Genomic DNA, 10,913 nt, shown 5'->3' with positions numbered 1-10,913 from the left:
CTAAATTTTAGCTATTAAGCTGCTAGGGTCTTGAGTTTTAGCATAAATATTAGGTGTTTTTAGTTATTTATTTAATTATGTTAATTATGTTGGGTCAATTGAATTCAAATTATTTTAGGCTAAATTAGATGTGAAATTACTTTAAAAAAGCTAATATTGATTAAATTGTGTTTTTGAAGATGTGCTTTGAAGAAGGACTTTTAATTGGATTTGAAAAGTGCATTTTGGGTGCAGACTTTCTCTGCATATGTCTAGGTATTTCAATCACAACTCTCTTTACAGAACTCCAAATGAGCTGATTCTTTGATCATTGGAAAGCTAAGAGGTAGAGCTACAATTCTTATGTTTACAAATTTTCCCAATTCTGCCTTTAACAAGGAGGAATATGCATCATAACTCGACATTGTGATGCTAGAAAGCCAGTGCTGTGGCGCCTTTGGTTTGTAAATACGCCTTTTCAAAGATTGGAGTATGAATTGGACTGAAATTAGGTTTGTGAGCCCTATAAATACATCCTTCTGAAGCCAAATTGAGGGGGAATCGGTTTTATATTATTTTAAGAGGAGATTAGCTGCCAAAAACTCAAGAAAATATGATCAACCGTGGAAGATTGAAGATTATCAATCTCTAATTTTCTTTCTCTCTCTAGTTTTCTTGTTTCTTTTGTTTAAGATGGTTAAACTCCATTGTTTTATGTTCTTCATTTTCATTATGAGTAGATAATTTCTTTTTTCTAGGATTGCAATTGAACTCATATGTAATTTATATTTTTAATCTCTTTCTTATTTATTTTCAAAGGGATTGAATTGTTTATTCTAATATGTTTTTAATACTTTTAATTGCTTGATTACCAATTAAATTAATCTAGAAACCTAAACATAACTTGGGAAATAGAGTTTAGTGTAGGCTAAAATTGAAATAGCATATGATAATATTTATTTACTTGAATGAATAAATTGATTTGTGTATAGGATAAAGATATATCTCTATGTCGTATGTAGCCATTATTAGAGCCTGAACATAATGAGTTTGTTTTAAATGTAATTCACATAGAAATATCGTGTTTTGATTAAAATAGATATTTTTATAAGAGTTTCGAGAGAGTCTTATAAATAATTGAGAACTCTAGGTTAGCAATTAAATCTATTGGAATAAGTTAAGAGAGAAAGGTAAGATTTAGACGAAGTATAAGGGATATTGTGATCTTAGGCTTTTTTAATTTGATTTTTACTCAATTATATTTTTGCTTTGATTTTTAATTATTGATAATTAGTTTTGTTTTTGTTAATTAATTTCTAGTTCAATTAATTATCTATTTTGAGTAGTTAGATAAAACTAATTTGCTTTAATTATAGTACTTAGTAAAACTTTAGATCAATTCTTTGTGGGATCGATACTGTACCTACTATTATATTATTTGTTCGATACGTATACTTGTATAGGTAAAAATTTTAAACAATAAGTTTTTGGCACTGTTATGCGAGAATTGTTTTATAGAATTGTTGTTAATATTAATACCAAACAATTTAGTCTTAATTCAATTTTTTTTATTTATTTTTAGGTACTTTCGATTGAAATGATGAATTATTATAACTATCAATAATCATCTGAACAATTTGTACCTAAAGGGGTTGCTAGTGATTATGCAGTGGATCCAATTAGTACTTTGGTTGCCCAAGTATATGCTTTGTCTTAAAAAATTTACATGAAGATTAAATTGTTTGGTATTAATATTAACAACAATTCTATAAAACAATTCTCCAGTAACAGCACTAAAAACTTATTGTTTAAATTTTCTACCCACGTAAGTATACGTATCGAACAAATAGTATAATAGTAAGTATAGTATCGATCCCACAGAGAACTAATCTAAAGTTTCACTAAGTACTAAAATTAAAACAATTTAGTTTTATCCAAATACTCAAAAATAGATAACTAATTAGCAATCTTCATAGGCACAAATTGTTCAGATGGCCATCGATAGTTATAATAATTTATCACCTTAATCAAAAGTAATTGAAAATAAATAAAAAAATTGAATTAAGACTAAATTGTTTGGTATTAATATTAGAAAAATTCTAGAAAATAATTCTTCGACAACGGCACCAAAATCTTATTATTTAAATTTCTACCCACCCAAGTATACATATTGAATAAATAGTATAATAAGCAAAGGATCGATTCCATAGAGAATTGATCTAAAATTTCACTAAGTATTAAAATTAAAATGAATTAGTTTTATCTAAACACTCAAAAATAAATAACTAATTAAACTAGAAATTAATTTACAAAAACTAAACTAATTAACAATAATTAAAAATCAAAGCAAAAATATAATTGAATAAAAATCAAATTAAACAAGCATAAGATCACAATATCTCTCACACTTCATCTAAATCTTACCTCTCTCTTGACTTATTCCAATAGATTGAATTGCTAACTTAAGTCCTTAATTATTTATAAGACTCTCCAAAAAATCTTACAAAAATATTTACTTTAATGAAAACACTAAATTCCTTTGTGAATTGAAATTAAAACAGACTCGTTATATTCAAGCTCTAATAATGGCTACATATGACATATAAATATATCTCTATCCTATATACAAATCAATTTATTCATTCAAACAAATAAATATGATTATATGTTATTCTAATTTTAGCCTATACTAAACTCTGTTTCCCAAGTTATGTTTAAGTTTCTAGATTAATTTAATTGGTGATCAAACAATTAAAAGCATTAAAAACAAATTGGAATAAATAATTCAAGTACATTGAAAATAAGCAAGAAAGAGATTAAAAGTATAAACTATATGTGAGTTCAATTGAAATTCTAGAAAAAAGAAATTATCTACTCATAATGAAAATAAAGAACATAAAACAATGGAGTTTAACCATCTCAAACAAAAGAAACAAGAAAACTAAAGATTGGTTATCTTCAATCTTCAATCTTCCATGGTTGATTTTGTTTTTCTTGAGTTTTTGGTGGCTAATCTCCTCCTAAAATAACCTAAAATTGATTCCCCTCAATTTGGCTTCATAAGGATGTATTTATAAGGCTCACAAACCTAATTTCAGTCCAATTCAGACTCTAATCTTTGAAAAGACATCTTTACAGACTTGGGGAGTAGCGATGTCGACTTGTGATGCATTTTTCTCATTGTTCGAAGCAGAATTGGGCAAAGTAGTTAACATAAAAGTTGTAGCTATGCCTCGTGGCTTTCCAATGGTTCACAAATTACCTCATTTGAAGTTCTAAAGAGAAAGTTATAATCGAAATACCAAAACATAAGCAACCTAGAATGCTCTCTCCAAGTCTAATTAAAAGTTCTTTAAAGCTCACCTTCAAAAGCACAATTTAATCAATATCAGCTTTTCTTAAGCAATTTAACATCTAACTTAGCCTAAAATAATCTAAATTCAATTGACCAAACATAATTAATTATAATTAAATAAACAACTAGAAATACCTAAAATCTATGCTAAAACTCAAGAACCTAGCAATTTAATAGTTAAAATTTAGACTAAATAAGTCTATATCATAGAGTTGTCATATCCTCAAACTTAAAATTTTGCTAGTCCTTGAACAAAACATAAAAGAAAAACTAAACAAATGCAAATCCAATTTAAATGATGAAATCAACTTAAACAAACAAACTAATTAGAGACAAATAATAACAAATAAATGATCTCCATAATTTCCTCAAAAGTATATGTATAAACCTCCAGTTCAAGATAAAATATAAGCATAATTCAAGTTCATATTTCAATTCAAATGCAAGCTTATTTTCAAATGGATTTCCATGTGTGTGTGAAATCTTGTGCAAAAATCATCATAATTATCCGGATGAGTTTATGTCAATGGACAATTTCAAATTAGTATGAGAACTCCATGGGTTTGCTTTTCATCTCTCTTTCCACTGATGTAGATGAATACTAAGTCAATGATCAATAGGCTTGTAATGTATGGCTAGGGTCAAGGTAGGATAAAAGATAATAATTTGATTCAATTCACCTGTGAGACCTTAACCCTAATAGACTCATAATTAAGCATAGATGTAATAACACAGGCTGGGGGTAGCTTCGTCATTTCTTCTAAAAAGCTCCCAGAAGAAGGGTTTATGGTATTTTAAGGTCTAAATAGGCATAATAAGATATTTTGGGTGCCAAGGAGATAAGAGGAGGTAAGAGAACATTTTTGGAATAAAATAATATTAAAATATTAATATTTTATTCAATGTCAAAATTTTTCATGAAGAAGGAGTATATGGTCAATCTAAGTGGGGGGGAAGAAGAATGAAAGAATTTTGGAGAAAAACGACGTTAATGGGGTCGCGTGTCTTTATTAAGTAAAGATAGGGCGAATATTTTAAATATTATGGGGACATCGCGTTGGAGTACAAATTTCATACTTTGTTTGTACATGTGTAGAAGAAGGTAATAGAAGGAAATTGGAGTTAAATGAGTGTTGGGAGGACTAAATTAAAATGGAAGGAAACAACATGGGCAAAATAGTCATTTTGCACCCTGAGTCAAAATTTTAAGTTTTCGTAAAACTGAGTAGTTTAGACCGTTGTGGACCTTGTCCCAGTGTTAAAAGAACAAAAAGATTTCACAAAGGATTGGAGAAGAACAAGTTAACTTGCTAAAGTGTATTTTCGTAATTTCAAAGGGAATTTGATAAGTTTGGCTATAAATATCTTCTTCTAGCAACTTCTTGAATTTCCAGCAGCTCATTTTCTTCTTCTCCTCCCATCTCACGTTGGTTTCTCCTCCATGGAAGCATGGTATAAAAACTTCCTAACTTTCTCTCTCTAGCTCCAATTTTCATGCTTTTGGTGCACCCTTTCATAAATCCTTATGCTCTTCCACACTCTCTCTCTTTAAAACCGTTGAAAAATCTTGTTTCCATAGTTTCTCTCACTAGTTAGGTGTTTAGAGAGAGAAAGAAAGAAAAAAAAAGCCCTATAATAGCTTGGGAATTGTTGGAAAGAAATTCAAAGTTACTAAACTATCAAGGTAAGTAGTAAATTAGCATTGGGTTTTAAGTGTTGATAATGTTTACTGATTGAATTGTGTGTTTATTGTTGAGATTGTGTATTGACTCTATTGTGACTAGGATAGTGGGAATAGATAGCCATTTAAAATAGCAATTGAAAGCTAGCTAAGGGGTAGCTTTTAGGGTTTATAAGTATGAATTGACATTATGGTCATGTTAATTTGATGGTAGGTTCCAACGAAGCCCCATTATCCCAATTGGATCATTGGGGAGGTTAGAGTTGGCTAAAGGCTCAACTACTACCGGTGAGTGAACTGCATCTCAAAATCATTTTGGGATCATGACTATTTTGTACAAAGAACTTGAATGATTTTATACAACTTTTTCTTAAAACAAATGCCTTGAGAACAAGCTTTTGCTAAATGGTTTTAAGTTGTGAAATCTGGTTGTTATGGATTCATACACTATTTCATTATGATGATATATATATATATATATATATATATATGTATATTGTGCATGATAATTGACATTGTGTATGATGACTATAACCGTGTGTGTGCACGATGTGGGGGACTGCACATGCCGATGATGATGGCAGTGTGGGAGATGGATAATGATAGTGCCCGTGTGCATGATGTGGGGGGATGTACACGATGGCACTGATTGTGCACGATGTGGGAGGATGAACATGATGGCGCCGGCTATGTGCACGATGTGGGGGGATGTATATGAGTTGAGTGTGATTATACTGATATTGGTGTTTATCTATGCATTTATATATATACATCTATGTTTATGAAATCAAAGTTCATGAGTATGGTATATGGTTTTACATATGTGAATCTTGCATGTTGAACATTGAAAGTTGCTAAGTATTGTCAAATTTGTGTTCATTGCAATAAGGAATTTGGCTACAGCGAAATGGATTTTCGCTGCCGCCAGAAATTCTATGTGGTGGTACAGTACTATCATTTTGACAGCAATTTTGACCACCTTTTGATTAGAACTGGGCAAATTGGTAAATAGTAAAGTCGTAGCCCTGCCTCTTAGCTTTCTAATGACCCAACAATCATGTCAATTGGACCCATGTAGTGGAAGATATGCTTGAAAAACCGAACCACATACAAACTGAGAATGCCTTTTTTTGCAGTGAGAAACGTGTTGTCACGTTGCTACCTTGCTCAGGTTCTGATATAATTTCCTCCACTCCCTTATCTTCATGATTGAGCATGGGTCTTTGCAATACTAAGACTCCACTAATCAATGTCCAAAACAAGGGGGTTTGGGAAAGAAATTATACCAAATTGCATTGTTTTCGAAACAAGTGCATCACGATTTTCAAATTCTTCCTTATCAATTGCTTGTTCCCTTCCTTATTCACTCACTGGGTTTATACTCACCATTTTCAACTTCATGTTTTCAGATTACGAGGCAGTTGGTAACTAGGTCGAGGTGCCTTTGCAGACTCGACTATTGGTAGGTGTCTCGGTATTTTGTAGCTGTATGTTCGTCAAGTTTTTTCGTTGGACATCGAGTCTCTTTTTGACATGTATAGACAAATCTAATGTTAATTATTAGAATACATACTGTAGACAATGTATGTATATTTTAAACGAGTAGTGTCAGTACGAGTTGGCAATGTCCATCACCATTTTGATCCAAAGTTATAAAATGTGACTTAGCAATATTTGATGGAGTAATGAGCAGGATAAATAGTAGGCTTGCTTGGGCTTAGTGGACTATGTCCATTGGGCCCATGCGCCGGTCATGGCCTGAAATTTGGGTCGTGACATCACCCTATGCACATAATCATTCGAAACTTGTATAGAGCACTATTCTCATTCTCCACACACACCTCTCCTTTTCTTACTTTTGAACTTTTCTTTTGTTAAACACTTTATTCTTCTTCTCTTTTCTTTTTCTTTTTTATCATAATTTCACATTCCAAACTTATTTCTTTTTATTGTAGGTAATGGGCTAATTTTTTTTTGTCAACTTTACCTTTGTCTACCTTTTTCCATATTTAACTCAATACACTTCTTAAAATGATATAAATGCTTAAGAGTGAGGGTTGCAAAATTGAAATTTTTTTTTAAATGTTAGGCTCCATTATTATGTGGTTAAACAATGAAAAGGGAAAAATAGGCTCAAATGGGTATACTAGGGATAAAGATTTAATAAGGTTAGCTTGAAAGGGTCTAACGGTCCAAAGATGACCTAAATCATCTTCATAACTGAGTATTGCCTAAGATTTCACTTCAAGAGAGAATCAAACAAATTCTAGAATTCTTGATATAATCTAAAATTCACATCAAGATAAACCTTCTCTAGATAAGTATAATAATTCAAAGCAAAATATATATTGCTTAATATATGTGGAAATCACATTCTAGCAATGATACTAAACAAAAGAATTTAGCATGAGTCAAACAATAACCATATTTACTGAGAGCTAAAGATACAAGATAATTAAATTCTCATCATTGGATAAGAAAACCATTGAACATTTTGGCGCTAATTACTTTGGATCCTAAATTTTTCAAGCAATCATAAAAAGTAAATGATAAACTAACCTTAATTACTTAAAATCTAAATAAGCCTGCAAATAAAATAAAATCTTAAATTTTCATAAAATATTCATTCCTAGAAAAATAAATTCACCCTCCTTTGATTTCCAAGTGGCATCATGACTACAACTCAAAATCATTAACACCCATACCATATAGTGAATTTTCAACAATTACAAAATTCAATAAATTAATAATATTTTAATAAATCAAGAGCTTGGTTGGTTAAATTTAAAATTGGTTAAAAAAAATACAAAAACCTCTCTTAAATACAAAAAAAATATACCTAGTTTAATAAGCATAGCATTACTTAAATTTTTTAGATTTTTTTTCACTTCAAAATAATGATCTTTTTTTAATTGTTGATAAAATAATCCTAAATAATTTATTTTTTTCTTTTTTATCATTATGTGCCTTTTTTATTTTTGAAATTGATAAATCTTAAATAAGAATATTTTTATTATTATTTAATTAAATTAGATTATGACATTCTTTATATTTTTATTTTTTAATTATTTGAGAGTAATTATGACTTTTTCATATTTATAAAAATTTGTTAATTAATGATAGTAAAAAGTTAAAAGTACCTAGCAATGCATTTTGAAACAAGATGAGTTAAAGTATGACTTTTCAAATTTGTAAATAAGTGTTCACTAATGATGATAAAAAATCAAGAAAACGAATAATACATTTTTAAACAAGATGGATCAAAATGTATTTTAAAAATATATTAAAGGAGATTTTTGTATTTTGTTCCATTTTTTGAGAAAGGGTGGCGTTAGCAAATTTTTGTTGGAGGGACCAAAGATGAAGAAAAATAAAGGTTAAAATTTTTTAAAACTAATAGATCGAACTTAACCAACAATAAAAAAATTCATAATAGACAATAATTTTATATATCATTTAAATTAAAAAGAATAAAAAAATATATTTAAAATAGTCTTTTAAAAAAGTTATACTCGACCATGTTTAAAGAATGAAGTGTGTTTTAGGAATCAGTAACAATGAAGAGAGTAAAGTAAAAAAAAAAACAAAAGAAAAAAAAAAGGAGAGAAAGAGGTATGGAGAAACTTAAGAATTAAGATAAAGTTGATAACTATTTCTAAAGTTATTTTATTATTTATTATTTATATAAATTATTAAATAAAAATTATTTTAAAAATATATATAATAATTAAAATATTAAAAATTTTGAAAAAACCATAACCCCTGAGAATATACTATATTTCACCCTTAATTAAAATATATAAATAAATAAATAATTTTAAAAATTTTGAAAGGCCATCATTTGACTACCCTCTGCCCCTACGAGAGTGAGAAGAAGAGAGAGAGAAGAGGCTTGTGTATTTCCTCTTCTTTTATGGGTTTAAGTAGGTTAGCTGAAAACTAATTTAACCGAAGAAGCACTGCCTGGTAATGAGGAAAATATGTAGGAATTTTAATCTTTTGTGTTCAGTGAATTGCTCATAGGGATTATGGTTGCTGTGAGATATGGATAAGAAAGTGTCATTCTGATCTCTTAGGCAACCTGATGCGGGAAAATGGTGTTTTTTTTTTGTAAGTGATGTTATCACGACACCATTGATTGTGTCCTGGTCAATTACCAAAAGACCAGAAGATAGCAATTTCCGTAAAGCTTTATTATGAAACGATATTATCTTTTTTTTAAAAAAAAATTGTGTCACTCAAAATAGCAGAACAGTGCCTGTGATGGTAGATGGACCCATTAAAGTATGTTCCACTAGTGATTTGAAGTTATATTCTTAAAATTAAATTTAATTTTAATATAAGGAATATTCAAAAACAAAAGATGGTTTATAGTCACCCAATAAAGTGGATTTTACAGATAATGATTATTTTGCTAGGCACCATCAGGGTCATCAGTACTGACATTACAGGCTTTGGGGAAAGGCATGGCAATCTAGGCGGTGGTGCCCATCCGTACATTTGCTTGGCCTCAGTCTAAGGTCTTGGGCACCAGCAAAAGATTGGACAGCTTTTATTTGACACTTTTGTCCATGACTTTGCTATTGTTAGCTCAAAAGCCTGTTATTGTTGTCCAAGTTGAACAATCAACGTAGTTGTCAACAGCAACTTTACAGGTGCAACAAATGCTTCAATTATTGAATGAAATGACCAACTGCCTGCCAAATGTCTTCAACTATGTTTTCACAATTTAAGAAATTAAGATTATATTTTGATTTAATAATTAGTGTATTATGTTGTCTTTATTCAAAAATTAAGTTTTTGAGTATCGTCAAATAAAGAAAAAACTCTCTAACAATTAACATTTACATTGCATTTAATAAGAGAGAAATAAAAAAGAAATAAAGAAAAATTATTATTTTTTCAACATTTCCTTTGTTTAATGAGATGGAAATAAAATGAATGGATTTACACATTTTCTTCTCTCTAAATCTACTCTTGTAAAAAAAAAAAAACTTTCATTTAACTTAAATTAATAATTTTATTTACAATTTTACCTTTAATCTCTTTTTTTTTTCTTTTCTTTTCATCATGTAAGTTTTTAATCCCTGAATTCACTTGTGAAGGTTAAAACACTAAGAGTGACGTAGATTGATGATAAGTAATTTTAGTATTTTCTTATTTAGTTAGAAGTCTTATTAAGAATTATAGGAATAATAGAATTTTTTTTATTTTAATTTATTAGAATAATAAGTACGCATAGGTTTAGAAATTTACTTTTCTTGTACTCTAAGGAAGTCTAGGGTAGCATACTTTTTTATTTTAATTTATTTTATTTGCACTTTAAGTTTAGGTCAAATAGGATTAGGCTATTATAAATAGTACCCTTAAGCTTAGTTAATAGACAACTTATTTCTTTTGAATTATTAAATAATATTATATTTTCTCTCAAATTTTTGAGTGTAAGTTTCTGCGTTTAAAACTTAGTTATCAACTTTAAAAGCTCTGTCGAATGTTAGTCTTTGTTTTCATGCTAACTCGCTTCGTCAGTTGGTATCAGAGCGAGAAAAACCCGTCCAATCTAATAGCAGGTGACCTACTTATAGTAAACGACAGTTCTCATGACAAAGATCATGGAACTGAGACCTTGCGATTTGCAATGCAAGATCAAGGGGTGGCGTTAAGAGCTTTGGAACAACGAATGAATATCATATTCCAATGTTTGAAATGATGTTTTGAAGAAATTGAGATCGATTTGATGCTTTAGGCGTAAATGCCAACATAAACCAAAATGACGAAAGGCCACATATCGGAGATGATGTTGCTCTCAAACAGCCTGTCGGTAGACCTAGTCCTGCAAACAGGTGTAGACAACATGTTTACATGGAAGATTAGACGAAGAAGATGATTATTTGGCAG

The 10,913-nt window shown here is 29.5% G+C and overlaps 1 long non-coding RNA gene across 1 annotated transcript; it reads left to right on the top strand.

Annotated features, from left to right (window-relative positions):
• Positions 4,925 to 6,641, top strand: LOC108663087. Its single transcript, XR_001929013.1, has 3 exons — positions 4,925 to 5,018; positions 5,230 to 5,303; positions 6,425 to 6,641. It is a non-coding gene; the product is annotated as an uncharacterized LOC108663087 (long non-coding RNA).

Source organism: Theobroma cacao, chromosome 8 (genome assembly GCF_000208745.1).
Source record: "Theobroma cacao cultivar B97-61/B2 chromosome 8, Criollo_cocoa_genome_V2, whole genome shotgun sequence".
NCBI classification, from domain to species: domain Eukaryota; kingdom Viridiplantae; phylum Streptophyta; class Magnoliopsida; order Malvales; family Malvaceae; genus Theobroma; species Theobroma cacao.
Note: the sequence above shows the minus strand (reverse complement) of the source record. Positions and strands in the feature narration are given on the sequence as shown.